At 34.5% G+C, this 19,293-nt stretch overlaps 1 pseudogene; it reads left to right on the top strand.

Annotated features, from left to right (window-relative positions):
- The first annotated feature begins 2,009 nt into the window (after positions 1-2,009).
- LOC18589264 (disease resistance protein RPM1-like) lies at positions 2,010-9,784 on the top strand (annotated as a pseudogene).
- The last annotated feature ends 9,509 nt before the right edge of the window (positions 9,785-19,293 follow it).

The raw sequence follows: 19,293 nt of genomic DNA on the forward strand, positions 1-19,293 counted from the left end.
TAATGACATACTTTTTATTATAACTGCAATAGAACAATAGGAAAGAAACTAAACATATTTGATCATTCTATTTGAATAGCAAATCCACCAAAACAACAACAACAACAACAATAAGGAAGCTCTTTTGAAAAAGGACCAGTTGATTTTACCATAGCTGGAGCATATTTTTTGTAGCTCCATTGTATCATACTAACTATGGTAAAAATGAATAGACAATCAAACAGTTATTTTGTTTTGTACAGCAATGCTTATTGGCATTTTGTCCACATCTCTTGAACAATCTCATCTCCACAACAAATGATGTGTATGCCAAATTATATAAAACATTTTTTTGCAAATTTCTATTTGCCACAAGCTATACATGAAGGGTCTTGTAAAACACTCTAACATTTATTTAATGTTCATATGTATGAACAATCTAACTTTCTATTCTGAATATCTTTTAAATGCTGGCTGATAATAGATTGTTTGATACGTTTCTGATTATCTTGTTGGTCTTCTCAAACGGCTACCCAATTATGTTTTCTCATGCATGGTTAAATTTTTGCATCTACCTACATATTTTTATATTCTTGTGTATTGTCTATACACTTACTTGATCTATGACATTCATTACCTGAAAGATATATCTATTGTTTTGAAAGTTTGAAATAAAATATTTTTTTCAAATAAATTTCACAATTTTCATAAATTCAATCACCCGCAGCAAGACGCGAGTTAACTACCTAGTATTAATAAAAACAGAATGTTAATTTAGGTATTAAATTTCATATGATATGATTATATTATATCTATCTACAGGTCAGGTTTAGGATAAATTTTTTTAGATCTAGGTTCAACTTGAAATATTATTATATTAATCACTTTTTTATTAATTTTAATTTTAAAATATTTTAATATTTTAATTAAATTATATCCAAATAGGTAAGTTGAATTTGAACCTAATTTTTAAGGATATCAATTAAGCTCAATCTGGTTCAATCTATGAATACCTAATTTAACCCATAGATATCTATAAGCTATATAAAGACAAAGCTCAGGGTATAAAAACTGAAAGTGTGGTTGAAAAGAAAAAAAAAATTTCAATGACCATCTAATCGAAAAGATGAGAATGGTGAAGTGAGGTCTCCCTTGATTAAAAATATAAGATCTAATTACATAATTAGTCCATGTATATTAAAATGGTAGATTTAATCTTTGCATAATGATTTGTACAATTAAGTTCCTATACTTTCCAAAATTGACAATGGTAGTCCAATGTATTAAAAATTTTCTATTATCTATGCTAATATGGCATTTGGTTATGTTAATGTGACATTTTCTTATTAATATGACATTAAATTTAATGACATAGCAATAATGATGTGACATTTCATGAATAGTGTAATACTAGTGCCCACATGGCATGACCAAGCACTAACATAGATTTGTAAGTGCAGACGTGAAATTATTTAATGTGAGTTAATAGTTTTAAATAAGTTTGGAAAAGAAACAAATCAAAAATATAAATAAGTTTCTAAAATTTAGGAAAAGAGTGTTGTGAAATAGAGAAAAATTGAATTTTTGTGCTCCATAATTTAAAGTTATGAAATAAATAAAAAAATACCTCATTTTCATTAACAAATCATCATATTCAATATCACATCAGTAAGAAAATGTCATATTTTTAAAAAATATAAAGACTTAATGTTTACAAATAATTGTACATGGATTAAATCCAATATATTATCAAAGTATAAAAACTAATTGCATAATTTAATCAAAATATAAAGATATGGAATTGTCACAAAGTCATCAATTTTAAGTGAGAATTTAGTCCGAAGGTAGGGGCGGTATTGGACTTTACCTTTCACCGATAACGCGTAGACTTCGTTGCAAGTGGTATCGTTTGTTGTTTGCTTCTGTCCTTGCATTTCAACTTTCAATGTTCATAAATCTGTACAAAAATAATTCAGGAAGACATTGAGAAATTAAAAGCCAGAGACGGAGAGAGAGTTTGTCAGAAAAATATGGCCGAGGTAGCTGTGAGCATAGTTATTGCTTTGTTCGATGAAAAGTCGGAACTGCTAAGAGTTCTTCATAAAGAAGTTGAAGACATCAAGGTTGAATTGGAGTTCATTGCCTCTTTCCTAAAAGAAGCAGATGCAAGGGCGTCTAAAGCAGATCACACCGATAGTGTGTTGAAAACGTGGGTAAAATATGTAAGGGAAGCAGCTTTCCAAATAGAAGATATCGTTGATGAGTACATGCTTCATTTAGAAGAGCACCGTGATCAGCGTGGATGCATGGCTTCCTTCCAACGAATAGCTCGTCTTATCAAGAATCTAAAAAAGCGTCATGGGATAGCATCAAGGATTCAAGATATGAAAAGATTAGTGCTTGAACTTGGCAGAAAAAGGGAAAGATATGGCTTCAACCTCTTAGAGCAAGGAGAAAGAAGCCATAGTGGTGCTGAGAACAATACAATGCGCGACCCTCGAGTGGGTATCCATTTTGTGTAGAATGATTCGCTTGTGGGTATTGAATCTCCAAAGAATGAGTTAATAAGTATGTTGGAACAAAGAGTCTCTACGCGCATGGTAATTTCATTTGTGGGCATGGGAGGAATTGGTAAGACTACTACTCTTGCCAAGAAAGTTTTTGATGATCAAACTATCTTGGGGCACTATGATTGTCATGCTTGGATTACAGCATAGCAGTCGTACAAGCCCAAGGAGTTGCTAAAGAGTATGATAAAACAATTTTTCGAGGCAAGAAAAGAGCCCCCTCTCACTGGAATTGAGGCAATGGAAGAAAGCATGCTCATTAGCATATCCAGGGCATTTTTAAAGGAAAAGAGGTACCTCATGGTGTTTGATGATGTGTGGAAGGAAATCTTCTGGCTGGAAGTAGAATATGCCTCGATGGATAATAACAAAGGCAGCAGAATTATGATCACAACAAGAAATGTCCAGGCTGCTAAATTTGCAAGAAATCTTCACTTGCTCACGTCCATGAGTTGAAATCTTTGTCTCCAAGATCGGCTCAACAACTGTTATGCAAAATTGCATCCCAGTTTGACCAAGAGAAGCAATGTTCTTTGGAGTTGGAGTCTGTCTTTCGACATTATCAGAAGGTGTGAAGGCCTACCCCTTGCAGTAGTTAGCCATGGGAGGACTTTTATCAACCAAAGGGAAGAATGCTTCAGAGTGGAAACGTTTGTGCAATAGTCTCAATGCACAATTGGATAGCAGTCCACATCTCACATATGTCAAAAAGATTCTTTCACTGAGTTATCTTGATCTGCCTTCTTACCTTAAATCTTGTTTCTTGTACTTGTGCGTTTTCCCAGAGGATCACTCCATTAATTGTGCAAGATTAATTCGGTTGTGGGCTGCAGACGGTTTTTCTAAGAGAAAGCAAGGCATGACACTAGAAGAAGTTGCAAGAGAATACTTGATCAAGCTCAATCATAGGAATTTGATTCAAGTTGCACAAATTGATTCCATTGGCAGAGTTAGAGAATGCCGGGTCCATGATTTGATGCGTGAGGTCATTCTTTCAAAATCTGAAGAACTAAGTTTAATCCAAACTCAACCGGGATATCTGACAGCTACTGATGGAATAGGCCGACATCTCTCCATCTCTAAAAGAGCAAATAATTCTTCAATGAGTGTTGGAAACTTCCAAACTCATTCAATTATGTTTTTTTAGGTAAATGCCTTACCAACATCATTATTTACTATATTGTCCAAAAATTTCAAACTATTGAAAGAACTGCATTTTCAAGGAGCTCCACTGGATTGCATACCTAATGAGTTGGGATATTTATTGAATTTGATGCTTGGAACGGCATGATTAGAGCATTAACGCAGCGGAATAAAAAAATTGAAATAAAAATAAAACCATGCCTCCTACCTTTGGATCACCTTGGTTGTTTAATGCAAAGTTATGTACCACATAAAATCAAAAAAAGAATGTACCTTTCAAAGTGATATCGTAATCAAATGGATTCCTTTTTGTGACAAAACACAAACACCTTTGGTTTAAAAGAATCCCAGCCACTCAATCGCTTGGCCTCCAATGATGCACACACGATTGCAATGGATCCTTCTCAAGGAGAGACCTTCATGCCACGGGCTTGTGCTAGCAAGTGGACAATGATTTATCCTTTTTTCTTCTTTGATTCCAACAAAGAATCAAAAGAGAAGTTTTCAAAAGAAATAAACATCTCAAGAGTGGCAGCACTCAAGAGAAAAATCCTTCTCCACTAAAAAATAATGGCTATAATGTGATATTTATATCTAAGTTTAACTTATTAAAATTTACAAAATAAGTCCTTAATATTATAACAATTATAATATTTAACCAATACCTAATTAAACTCTTTTAATTAGGTCCTTAATAGTTAAAACCTAGAATTTGATTTAAGTCTAACTTAAATCATCACACTCTCAATTTAATCCAAATTGCAACCTTTGTGTGTGACCCAGTAGGTTCCTAACATGTTGGCAATGGAATTGAATTATAATATTATTAATTAATTAATTTAAATGAATCATATTCAATTTTAAATTAACTAATTCAATTCCATAGACCATGATTGGCATCTAGCAATGCATCATGGCCACCCAATTGTTAAGAGAGTCAAAGGATTCTTTGACAACCTTTCAGTGTACAGTTTTTCAGTGTAATTCATTCTCTCATCATATATCTCGAAGATGATAAGAGCTTGGTGCAGTGCCTACTCTTATTGATCTTCATATTTGTTCTTGCAATTAGATCATTAGCTTTATAGAGACTTATGAAACTCATTTCATAATCTCCTAATCACCTTGGTCAAGGATTTGATTAAGCTAATATCAACCAAGAACTAATGAGATATTTCCCCTTGAATCACTTGGGGTGATGATTCCTATCTTGACCACTCATTTGCCTTCACATGCTTCATACTATACCCACAAGCATCCTGTTTTGGCATCCTTGGTTAAGCACCCAAAGGGATGAAATCAAAGCATAGCACTCCACACATAAGACAACCCGGTGTCTCAAGTCTAGGGAGTATTTACACAACTGACACATGAGAAGTATTGCATAGACACTTGAGTGAAATACCAAATGCACTTCTCATGGCGGGTCATGTTCAGTAAACTGCCTCTCCCATGGCAAGCACCCACATGCTAATTCCAAGTATCTCTATACTTTAACCTATGAGAACGATTACTTACTTCACAAGTAAGGAACATAACATGTGCCAATCTTTGAGCATTATTGATGCCCCGTCTCAATAATACAATGATCAGGAACTTTTATGAACAATGTTTTAATGCATAAAGATCTCATAATTGTATCCCAATACAATTCCTTTGCAATGCATATATAGTTCCATGGGCTTTATCTACATAAGTACAAAAAGTAATTAAATCACAAACTTATGGATAAAGAACTACCTCAATGTTATTATGAATAACAAAATGTTATACATGAATATCTCAAAATTGCAATTCCCATGCAACCACAGATTGGCTTGTAGGGCTTATACTAACATTTGAGATATTTAAGCCTGAGAAGTACAAAAGTAGAGACGCTTCCCAAGTCCATAGGTAAGTTGCATAATCTTCAAATTCTAAATTTAAAAGGGTCTCTCGTGCATGAGTTACCCATTGAGATAAGTTAGGTTTGCAATTTGCAATACCTTGCAGCCTACTCTATAGACGAAGATGGAGATTATAATATCCATACTCGACAAGGGTTGAAGATACATGGAAATATTGGGAGTTTGCCATTTTTAGAAAAGCTTTACAATGTAGACATGGAGGCAGAAGGATCTACTAAATTTGCTAGTGAATTGGGAAGACTGAAGCAGTTAAGAAAATTGAGGATTATTAATTTCAAATCAGAAGATGGGGTGAATTTGTGCTTTGCTATAAAGTAGATGGCTTACCTTCGATCACTGCGTATTTCATCAATAAATGAGGATGAATTTCTTCAGTTGAAGTCGTTGTCTTCTCCTCCCTCTTTGCTTCAAAACGTTAGGCTACATGGACGATTATCGACATTGCATGATTGGATTTTTAATTTGGAAAACCTTGTTAGGGTTGGTTTACAATGGACTAGAATATCATATCATTCATATAAAATCCTTGGAGCTCTGCCAAAGCTATTGTACCCTTATCTATACAAGGGATACGATGGAGGTGAATTGCATTTGGAAGAAGGACACTTTCAGCAACTCAAGTATCTTGGACTACTTGCATTGAATGGACTGAATAGATTGGTAATAGACAAAGAAGCTTTGTATAATACCCCGTACTTTGATATGGTGACTAATAAAAACTTACTGGATGCCAATTGAGGTTAATTATGATGTTTAGAAATGATGACAGGCGAAAGGAATAGTTTAGGATAAAATATTCTACACACAAGAAAATAATAATAAAATAATAATATTTTTATCAGAGAAGAATTTGTGAGATAAAAAGTGATTCGAAAGGCAATTGATGCCTAATAAGGTATTTTGGGTACCAAGGGGATACGAGGAGACAAGAGAAAATTTTTGGAATAAAATAATATTAAAATATTAATATTTTATTCAGTGTCAAAATTTTCCATGCAGAAGGGAGTATATGGTCAATCTAAGTGGGGGAGAAGAAGAATGAGAGAATTTTGGAGAAAAAATGACGTTAATGGGGCCGCGTGTCTTCATTAAGTAAAGATAGCGCGGGTAAATAAATATTTTAAATATTATGGGGACACCGCGTTGGAGTACAAACTTCATACTTTGTTTGTACATGTATAGAAGAAGATAATAGAAGAAAGTTAGAGTTAAATAAGTATTGGGAGGACTAAATTAAAATGGAAATAAACAAAAAAGGCAAAACGATAATTTTACGTGAAGTTTGGTCAAAGCTTCCAAAAGAAGCTTTGACTATGATTTTTTTTCAGCCCAAAACCGTTCTTATCCTCCCAGCAAGATATTTTCTTCTTCATTCTTGAAGCTTCCAACGCCATTCTCTCATTCTCCCATGGAAAGCTAATTTCCTTTCATTTTCTTTCCTTGTTTTCTTTTCATTTCTTTTATCTCCTTGTTTCTTTCTTCTCCCAACTTCTTGTGCACCAAAGTTACAACTTCTAACCCCAATTTTCAGCACATATAAACTTTAGGAGAAGAAGAAAGAAAAAGAGAGGAAGGATGAAAAAGCTTGGTTTTGGTGTTTCAAGCAAGGAACGGTAAGAATTCTTACTTTTGGCTTGAGTAGTCTTTGAAAATGAGTTAATGACTTAGAGAAATGTCTTGTGGCAACAAAGATTGGCTTGATTGGAGAAAAATTGATAACATATAAGCCAATAAACCCATGGGTACATGAAGGACTTAAAGTGGAAAAGGAAAACGGTAAGCTTAACACTATGTTTTAAAGCCTACGGTTAGTTGAATATTGTGGAAAATTATGGTTGTTGAAAGTATCTAGTTGCATAAGCTAGTTGAAAATTGTTAAGATTGTATGGCATGTTGTTTGAAAGAAATGAAAAAGGAATATTGTGGATGGAGGATTGAGAAACAAAGTATTGAAAGTTAGATAGATAACGATGCATGTAAACTAGGAAATAATCGAATGAAAGTGAGAATGATTGTTGCTGCCATATATGTGGATTATGTGTGGAAATATAAGATGGATTTGGGTGAAAATTATTTAGAAAGGCTAAAGTAGACACGTGACATCATAATTAAGTTGCTGGTGATATAATTTAAGGAATTGTGTAAGCAATGATATAAGTAATTTTGGTAAAAATGTATTAAGATGTGAGTTAATTGAAGATGGTTTCATGATAGGATGAAAAACATAAATTTGAGTAAGGATTAATTTATTGAAGTGCTGCCCGTATACATATGTAATTAAATATGTTGAGTTCGTATTATTGTTAGGAAATGCAAAGATAAGGTTAGAGTACTGTGGTGGCGTACTGGAATAAATAACGAACGATCGGCCAGTGAAAATAGTTAGAGACACCTCTGATCAAATAGCGATGTAATATCCCGCTATAATAAGATGAGTGAACTGCATCTCAAAACTTGTTTTGGGAATGTGAATGAAATTGCACAAACATTTGAATGATTTATCTAGCTTTTCTTAAAAACAAGTGCCTTGGGAACAAGCCTTTGGAAATTACCTTTATGTTATGACATGTGGTTGGTTATGGATTTATGCACTATTACATTTTGGTGGTGTATATATATATGTGGTGTGCATGATAATTGATATTGTGTATGATGACTATAATCGTGTGTGTGCACGATGTGGGGGGATGCACATGCCGGTGATGATGGTGGTGCGGGAGATGGATGATGATAGTGCCCGTGTGCATGATGTGGGAGGATGTACACGACGGCATTGATTGTGCATGATGTGGGGGGATGCACATGGTGGCACCGGCTATGTGCACGATGTGGGGGGATGTACATGAGCCGGGTGTGATTATGCTGATATTGGTGTTATCTATGCATTTATATATATACATCTATGTTTATGAAATCAAAGTTCATGAGTATGGTATATGGTTTTGCATATGTGAATCTTGCATGTTGAACTTTGAAAGTTGCTAAGTATTGTCAAATTGGTGTTCATTGCAACTAGGAATTTGGCTGTAGCGAAATGGATTCTCGCTGCCGCTAGAAACTCTCGGTGATGGTGCAATACTATCATTTTGACAGCAATTTTGACCACCTTTTGATCAGAACTGGGCAAAGTGATAAACATTAAAGTCATAGCCCTGCTTCTTAGCTTTCTAATGACCTAACAATCATGTCAATTGGACCCATGTAGTGGAAGATATGCTTGAAAAACTGAACCGTATGCAAACCAAGAATGCCTTTTGCTGCAGCGAGAATGAAACTTTCTGTTTCACTTAGCATTTGGCTGGTTTTTGCCATATTTTCCATTTCTCCAATTTCATGTTGAATAAGAATTCTCTATCGTCACATGATTTAGCGACCAATGGTTCAATTGAGGGTTTTAGTAAGGACTTAAGCTAAAGTGCATCGTTTTCAAATAAGTGCATTATGATTTCAAACTTTTCCTTATTATATTGCTTGTTCCCTTCCTATGTTCACTCACTGAGTTTATACTCACGTTTTTAACTTAATGCTTTCAGATTTAGTGGTCGTTGATACGTAGACTGAGGTGTCCGCGTACCCCCATCCCTTGGGTAGGTATCTTGACACTCAGTAGTCATATCTCCCCATCCAGAGTCACTCCGCTGACGGTCAAAGTCTTTGTATATGTTTCATGTGAATTTGCAAAGATATATTGATGACTATATATGTATGATTTGAATTATGATGCTAATGTGAGCATTCACTTGGGTTTTATGAGTTGCATTGGAGAAATCGGCATTTGAACACTATTAAGTACAGATCTTAAAGAAATATGCTAGATAGATGGGTTAATATACAAGTGCATATTGAGAGGCTTGCTTGGGCCTAGTGGGCTATGCCTATTGAGTCCTTGCGCCGGTCATGGCCCGAGAATTGGGTTGTGACACTTTGCCTCTTCTTGAAAGGTTTAGGATTGGGACATGCCCACAATTAGAGGAGGTGCCCTTGGGCGTTTGTCATCTAAAATGCCTAAGAACTTTGGAATTTTGGGATATGCCAAGAGAGTTCTCATGAAAGATTCTACCAGATGAAGGCCCAGATCATTGGAAAGTTAAGCATATCCCAAACGTGGAGTTGTATTGCAGATCGAGGGGAGCAAGGTATGATCGTTACAAGCTTAGTGATTCAAGATTGTCAAATGCATTGCTTTGAAGGACCAAGTTCCCTAATGTTTTATCAATTATAGGTATGTATGTAATCCCTCCAATTAATGTGATTCCTACTGGGACAGTGAAAGTACAATTCTGATGTTTCTGTCCCACTTTTCTCTTCTTTCTACTCCCATGTTCGAACATTGGTGTATAATGTTGCTATTCACAATGACCTGATCCCTAAGTAAAATAATTTGATTAGTTAGTGTTTCAATATCATTTATAATTTCTAGTGACAAGTTTTAGCTGGACAAAAACATCATGTTATTTAACTTTGGGTTAACAAAAAAGATTGATTTTCTCTTTCCTCCACCATGTTACTAATTATATGTTCATTTTCTATTTTCTATTTTGCATTTGCGGTGTGTTGTTCAAATGGCTACATTTTCCTTGCAGGCTGTAATCACCAATTCCAAATGCTTAGGGATTGATAGTTGTAGAAAACACACTGAATTCCTCTTATCTGCACCGATGATCAAACAGAATCAAATGATCAATTTCACCAATAAATACACCATTTTTCATGTTATCATTGTTATACGAAGAAAACAACTAAACAGCTGATTAAAGAACTTTTGGGAAATTTTACTTGAAAAAGTTCAAAGAGCTTTGTTGAGTAGAAAAACAAGGAAAAAAAATTCAGCTCAAAATATTGGATTTAATAAGCAAATCGATCCAATTTTCATATTTGTATTTATACTAAGCAATTACAAACTTTCCTCATAAATCGGATCAAGAGGAAAAACTTCACACCAATCGAAGCACAGCTCCAACAGAAAATAAGAAGAAGAAGCATGATCGTTGAGCATTGAAAACAGAAAATGATAACCAGAAAAAACGACACCAAATACTGCGTATAGCAACTGAACAATTAAACCAAGTTAAACGACACAAGAAACCATCATATCACTAAGCTTATTAAATCCCTAATGGCAGCGTTTCATTCCTTGAACAAATTTCCTCAACCTTCAGTTTGTTGCTTCCCGACAATGACTTTAGTTAGCTAACTTCACACTTTAATCAACTAACTTCATGCTTTAGTCAGCTAACTTCACAGATTAAGTATTAATCTTCAACACAACCCCTTAATTCTTAATCTGTTGAACTCCAATACATGATCTTAAATACTCAAATCTCTCATTTCCCAAGCTTTTTGTAAAAATGTCAGCAAACTGATCATTAGTAGAACAATGAGCTAACTCTATTTCACCCTCCTTTACAGCTTCTCTTAAAGCATGGTACTTAACCCTAATATGCTTCGTTCTACCATGTTGAACATGGTTTTTAGCTATTGCTATTGCTGATAAATTGTCAACATTAATCAGTGTTCCCTTATTCTACTTGAACCCCAGCTCATCCAGTAGTTTCCTTAACCATAAAGCATGATTGGTAGCCACTGCACAAGCAATGTACTTTGCCTTAGCTGTTGACTAAGCTATAACTTGCTGCTTCTTAGAACTCCAAGCAAACACAGCACTTTCAAAAGAAAAACAGAACCCTCTTGTGCTTTTAGAATCATCCAAAGAACCAACCCAGTCACTATCAGAAAAGCCTATCAGCGGACTGCTCTCCTACTTCATATATACCAGTCCATAATTCACAGTTCCTTTAACATATCTTAAAACTCTTTTAGCTACAGCAAAGTGTACTTCTAAAGGACTCTGCATGAACCTTGATAGCAAGCATGTTGCAAACATTATATCCAGCCTGGTAGTTGTTAAATATAGTAAGGAACCAATAATGCTTCTAATAGATACCCACTGGCTTTCTCAGCACCATCTACTACACTGAACTTAGCACCAGTACATAATGGAGTACTTACTGCCTTACACATGCTCATATTAAACTTCTTTAACAGATCCTGAGCATAGTTGCCTTGATGCAGTATGACTTTATCAGTACCTTGCACCATTTCCATACCAAAGAAATAAGTCATAACCCCTAAGTCAGTCATCTCAAATTTTTCCTTCATCCTTGATTTAAACTCAAACACATAATTACCTTCTGGTCTAGTAACTAGAAGATCATCCACATATACTACTACTATAAGTTCCACAGTATTATGCTCATGTTTCACATACAAGGTTGATTCATTGATGCTCCTCATAAACTCCAATCTTGAAGTATTCATCAATTTTGGTATACCAAGCTCTTAAAGCCTGTTTCAGGCCATACAATGCCTTGATAAGCTTGCATACTTTTTTCTCAAACCCCTGCTGCACATAACCTTCAGGTTGCTCAATATAAACGTCTTCAGTAAGAATGCCATTAAAGAAAGCTGATTTGACATCCAGATGATAAATTTTCCATCCCTCCCTAGATGACAAAGCAACAAGCATCTTTATTGTGTCATGTCTGGCCACTAGAGCATATGTTTCCATGTAATCAACCCCATAAACTTTAGCATACCCTTTAACCACTAACCGAGCCTTGTACTTGTTTACAAAACCATCTGGATTAAGTTTGGTTCTATAAATCCACTTCACTCCTATGATGTTTTTGTCAACTAGTCTGTTAACAAGAATCCATGTCTCATTCTTAGATATCATCTCCATTTCAACATCCATAGCTGATTTCCAGTGGTCATCTAGTTGAGCTTGTTTGAAGGTTGCTAGTTTAGCTAATGCTACATTACATCTGCTGTAAATGTAAGCCAAGCTCCTTGTACCTCTAACTGCTTTACTTTCATCCTCCAGATTAAAATCAGCATTAGCTACAGTCTACTGTGACTCTTCATCAGCTGTATTAGTGAAATCATACTGATCAGCACCTTTATTAGACCAATTCTAACTTTGCCCCTCATCAAAAACTACATTTTTACTTATAAAGATCTTCTTCAGCTCAGAATCATATAACCTGTAGCCTTTTGAAACTTCACTATAGCCAATGAACACTGTTGTAACAGACTTTGGATCAACTTTGGACCTTCTTGCATTTGGAACCATAGCATAATAGATGCTTCCAAAGGTTTTGAGGTGAGCCACTATTGGTTTATGTTTAACCCACATTCCATAAAGGGTTTTGCTATCCAAGACCCTGGTATAAGCTCTGTTTAGTAGATAATTAGTTGTATTTATAACTTCTACCTAAAATACCCCTGGCATCTTTATCTGGTACAGTAAGCATCTCCCTATCTCTGCCAAGGTTCTATTCATTCTCTCAGCCTTACCATTTTGTTGAAGGCTATATGGAATAGTTAACTGATGTTGCACTCCCAAAGACTCAAGATATTGCTCAAAATCAAAAGAAGTATACTCCTTACCATTGTTAGTCCTCAAGGTTCTGACCCTTTGACTAGAGAAATTTTCAGTAGCTACTTTAAACTTCTTGAAGTAGCTCAAAGCTTCAGACTTCTACTTCAAGAAGAATATCCAACAAAACTTAGAATAATCATCAATAAAGATGATATAGTATCTACTTCCACTGAGTGAAGCAGTTCTCATGGGACCAGAAATGTCAATATGCACCAGCTCAAGCTTTTTGGAAGCCTTCCATCCACTCTGCTTAAGAAATGGTTTCCTAGTCTACTTTCCAAGTTGACAAGCTTTACAAAGCTTAGATGGTTTTACAATCCCAAGTAGACCTTCCACTAGACTCTTTGTTGACATTAGAGATAATGTGCTATAATTGACACGTCCAAATCTCCTGTGCCACTTTTCTGATATATCCAGCTCACTATACAAAGCCAAATGTGAAGTATTTTCAGCTAAATTAAGAGGATAACAATGGCTCCTTATTGCAACAGTGTACAATTCATCACCATTCGGATCAATCACTGTGCAAACTTCACCCTTCAAGAGCAAAGTATAATGATCCCTGGCCAATTTTTCCACACTTAACAAATTGTGATTGGCACTTGGTACATAATGCACACTACTGATGCACTTATCTCCTGAGGCTGTTTCAACTTTAATAGTGCCAATGCCAAGTATATCCAGGTAGTTACCATCTCCAATCTTCACTTTTGACTTAAAACTTGTATCAAGAGTGGAGAAAATAGACTTATTCCCAGTTAAATGATGTGAGCAAGCATTATCTAATAACCATACAATATTTTTGCTCAAACCTTTTTCACTTGTTGCCATAAACAAAACCTCTACAGTTTCATCTTCTATCTGCTCATCTATATCAGCTTTTTCTTCTCCTTTTGCATGAGTCTTACATACTTTCTCCACATGCCCTTTTTTATTACAAGCTTTACATACCACATTTAGTCTGTACCAACAAAACTTCTCAGTGTGATTAGTCTTCTTGCAATATTGACATGGTGAGAACTCTTTCTTTTTCTCTCCTTGTCTTTTCTCTCCAGTCTTTTTTCCCTTGTTTTTCTTCTCAGCAGTATCACTTTTTAACTTTCTATCATCCTCCTTTCGAGTTTTGGACTTAGCAATCAAGGCAAAATCAGTTGCACTTTTTTGCTAAAAGCTCTTCTCTGCTCAAGTCTCTCCAAAGCATTAACTAATTCTTTTAGAGTAATCTGAGCCAAATCTTTAGAGTCTTCTAACGAAGACACCTTTGATTCATACTTCTCAGGCAAACTCACCAACATCTTACTCACTAAACGTTCTTCAGTAATTTCCCTTCTAAGTAATCTTAATTGATTTACTAGTCCCATCATTTTACTAGTAAAATCTCTAATGTTCTCACTATCTTTCATTCTAAGCATTTCAAACTTCTAAGTTAAGTTGAAAGCTTGAATTTGCCTAGTTCGTTCACTTCCAAAAAATTCATCCCTCAGATAGTCCTAAATTTTCTTAGGAGATCTAAAATGCATAACCCGAGCAAAAAACTCATCAGATAAAGCTGAGTGAAGGCAAGATAAAGCTTTGTACCTTTTTGCTTTGTCTTCTTCAAATTGTCTGATCTAAGCTATTGTCGGAGTAGCTCTCCTTTGCATTGGCTCCTCATCTGTCTCCACTACTTCCCACAACGTGAAGGCTCTAAGATATGCCTCCATCTTTACATTCCACAAAGAATAGTTCTCTCTGGTGAACTTTGGTGGAGTTGATGAATTGAATCCGAAAGTCATTGTATCACAATCTAGGCCCCTCAAGATCACTTAAAGCTCTAATACCAATTGAAGAAAACAGCTGATTAAAGAATTTCTAGGAAATTTTACTTGAAAAAGTTCAGAGAGCTTTGTTAAGCAGAAAAACAAAGAAAAAAAAATTCAGCTCAAAATATTAGATCTAAAAAGCACACTGATCCAATTTTCAAATTTGTATTTATACTAAGCAATTACAAACTTTCCTCATAAATCGGATCAAGAGGAAAAACTTCACACCAATCGAAGCACAGCTCCAATAGAAAACAAGAAGAAGCATGACCGTTGAGCATTGAAAACAAAAAATGATAACCAAACAAAACTACATCAAAATATTGCATATAACAACTGAACAATTAAACCAAGTTAAACGACACAAGAAACCATCGTATCACTAAGCTTATTAAATCCCTAACAGCAACGTTTCATTCCTTGAACAAATTTCCACAACCTTCAGTTTGTTGCTTCCCACCAATGACTTTAGTCAGCTAACTTCACACTTTAGTCAACTAACTTCATGCTTTAGTCAGCTAACTTCACAAATTATGTCAAACCCTGCTTTGTAAAATAATTATAATGTCATTCACATGCTCGATAGAATGTTTGTATATTTAGGAAGTTCGAGAAATCGTTAAAAGACGATATTACCCTTAATGGTACTATTGAGTCGATTAAGCCTCGAACTAGTTCAAATAGGAATTTTAAGGTGAAATTAAGAGTTTCACATTTTAGAGATGACTCAAAATGGTAATTCAGAGTTCGAGGATCAATTCAGAGTCAAACTAGAATTTTCACTATCTAGGGGCAAAATCGTAATTTTTCCACCCGCGGATAAAATTTGAGATTTTGAGAGAATTTAGATCACATTTGACAAATTGGAGAATGGTATGAGTATAAGGGATGAAAAATATGTCTATGGGCAATTTTTCAATTTTTGGGGCAAAAATGTAATTTTTCACTTTATGAGGGCAAAAGTGTAATTTTTAAAAATTTACTCCACCAAAACTTTGAAAAAGTCTAGAAATTTCATTGAAGACATGGATAAGTGAAGAGGATTGAGTGGTAGAAAAAGAAAGTCAAAAAGATAGTTAGAAAAAAATAAAATAATAAGATATTCAAAAGGTAAATAAAATAATAATATTTTATTAAGCCTATTAACAGGCTTGAAAATTTCAGAATTCTTCATTGGGAGGGTCAGCCAAAACCAGCAGGAGAGAGAGAGAAATAAGAACAAACCCTAGAGTGAGAAAATTAAAAGAAAAAGTGTGATTTTTCAAGGAATCAAGTGTTTAAAGGTATGGTTTTTCAAGCTTAGCTTAAGATTTATCATTTCCATGCATTTCTCCTTATTTTCCATGGTTAAATTATGTGTTTTGATGATGGATTCAAATCTGATCATATGGGTTTAGAGAGAGAAAGTTGTTAGATTAATTTGATTTTGAACTATGTTAGTATTTAGTGTTAGTTTATCATGTTTATGAGTAAAACAACAAGAAAAATATTCATTTTCTCCATGAATTTCTCTAGGCCGAATCTAGCCAATGGTGTGTGAGGATGAGGTTGACTTTATTTTAAGAGAATTAAATGGAAAAATGATGAATTATGAGGTTGGAAATTAAATGAGAATTTTTGGTGCAAAAAAATTGAAATTTTTGCCCACTATGAGTAAAAGCGTAATTTGTGGTCCGAACTGATAAATTGGACCACATTCACAATCATTGAGGTATTGTGGATATAATTGGATAATTGAAATTGAAATGGATGGAATTGGAGTTGAATTGGAGATTTTAGAAATTTACACCGTGTATAGGCGAGTTAGGTCGGACACTGAGATTAAGCGATTGTCCAAACATTTCACACCCTATCTAGTGCATACGCATGGATAAGAGCTTGAAATAATATATATTGATTTGATATAAATTATTGAAATTTTTGTGTCATGTATTATGGATAGATGGTGAGCTATCTGATACGGGTAAAAGACTACACCTGAGGACTGAGAATAGGAGTATATCTACTCCTAGTACAGTGAGTAAACTTACTATCGTAGATTTATTTAATTGTGTGATTTTATGGAAAAATGATTTAATTAGAAAACTATTGTGTTTTATGGGAAAATGGGGTTTTATAAAATTTTTGAAAATTTAATAATGATTTCAAAAATAGAGTAATTGGAGACCTTTACTATGATTGTGTTGTTTATCCGTAATTTTACATTAAATGGCTTATGATAAATGTCGGTATGACTGGTTATTTTTATGATTTAAAGAATATGTGAACTGCTTTGATTTGCCTTGAATGTGTTAAGTGAGTCATGTCATACATTTTTCAGGCTCAGAATAAGCAGTAGACTATCAATTGCATCGAGAAGTAAATTTCGGAGTTGCATCCTAGAAAGCAAGGTTATAGACTTAAACTTTCTCAGTTATTTGGGAGCCCACGTGTCATTGTAATTTAAATTGCATACTCCAGTATTCTATATTACAGTATATATAAATTTTTTTTTTTCTGTGTAAAAAATTAATTTTTGATGTTTCAATAATATATATATATATATATATATTGTTTTACATTAAAATAAATTATTTTAATTAATATTTTTATTTTATTTTATTATTCAAAAAAAAAAGAAGAAAGAGAGGAATGAAAAAACTAATACAAAAACCTTGCGAGGTCTCGAAAGGCATTCGAGGGAAGAATGTCTGTCGAGGCTTCGAGGCGGTTGTCACGGGCTCGATGGGAGTTCCGGGTCGTGACAGATTAAGTATTAATCTTCAACATTATATTCTTTGTGTTTTATCATTTTCATTGTTGTTTCAACTTCATAGTCGATGCATCACGATAATGCGATTATCTAGCTGCTTATTATTTAAGGATAATTTTCTCACAAATTTGAGCAATTATTATGATTGGGAATTACTCAAGTTCAAGGAGTTGAGCAAAACTAGTTTAGGCCATTTGGAGTTTGGTTGATTTGTAAGAATTTCTCTTGCTCCTTGATAATGATTACAGTCTCAGTTAACCAGGGTAGAAATTCATAAATGTTGAGAAGAAAGCATCAAGAAGCTCTACGGCAATCAAACACTCATGGTCTTCATAGAAAAACAGAGACCTCTAAATTTTGCACAGTAATCTGAATATCAGATATTCTTGCAGGACTCAACAATTAATCAGTTTTGCAAAAAAGAAATGATTAATACCAATCTCAAATTATAAATATATCAGTTCTTTGAATTTGGCAGGTTTACTGAAGATCATGAAACACATACGGTAATTGGTTCATAAGTTGCCTCGAAGGATGCAGATTAGAAGTGGGCCCCGTAACAAGTTAGGCAGTTTTGTGGCTGGAGTAAAATGCTGCGTGACTATAGCAGCGCCAATTAATGCCACGTGTGCTTGTCCCAAATGCTCCTTTTTCTGGTATTTTACAGCTCTTTCCTATTTCAACAGTTTTCTTTGATTTTTATTTACCTGCACTGCATCTAAAACTTATGATGCGTTTATGCAGCCCCTTCCCCGGAAAACAACACTGCTATTTGTTATGCATCATAAAAATAATAATAATAATAATATATTCTGGATTTAATGCCTTTGAAATTGCTCTAAACTGATTTGGGATGCCATGAGCTAAAACCTTTGAGGTATATGTACTTGTTTATTCCTCTTGAATATTTGGAGCCTATCATGAGGGAAGATACACCAAAAGTAAGATGGTGTATGTACTTCTTATCCTTTTTTTTATTTACTGTAATCTATTTTCATGTTTCCTTTGGCATTTTCATTGGTCATGATTGCTGCATACGTGCATGCCGTTCTTATCTTAAACACCTGCCTGTCCCATATAGATACTCATTCTCCCCTGTTTATATTAAATTTATTACAGTCCATTCCTTTAAATTTATTGGGGTGGCTCACATTTTTGCTTCATTTAATGACAGTCATGGTAGTGATAAACTCCCCTGCTTGAATTAAATTCAGTATAGTCTGTTTCACTGGTATGATTTATGCTACGCTAAGCTTGGTGTTGTTATAATCCAAACCTTTCAGATATGCTTGGTAAAATTGGTCCAGAACTCTGACAAATCTAAATGCAGCCCCTCACCACAGAAAACAAGATGACTCAAAGAACCAAATTGGTTTATATCAGATTGCAGTGTTAAGATTCGTCAGAGAATTGTTTTGGCTTTCAAGCCTAAAAGTCAGTGAGCCAGGGCAAGGGCACCACTTCCTTGACAACAAATAAGAAAAGTTCTGACAAAATCCCTAAAATCAAAAAGAATTTTTACTCAATTCTACCAGAAAAAATAAAATCAACATAGCATCCACAATAGGGCATTTATATGTATCATTTCAACATAATCAAGATATCCCAGTTAAATCGTTAACAAATTAGCTACAGTAAAGGAAAACTTTAAGTGCCCATTTTCCCACATTTTCTTAGTAACCAAACAAAAACACAAACGCAC

The sequence above is a fragment of the Theobroma cacao genome, chromosome 9 (genome assembly GCF_053813885.1).
Source record: "Theobroma cacao isolate CCN51 chromosome 9, ASM5381388v1, whole genome shotgun sequence".
NCBI lineage: Eukaryota > Viridiplantae > Streptophyta > Magnoliopsida > Malvales > Malvaceae > Theobroma > Theobroma cacao.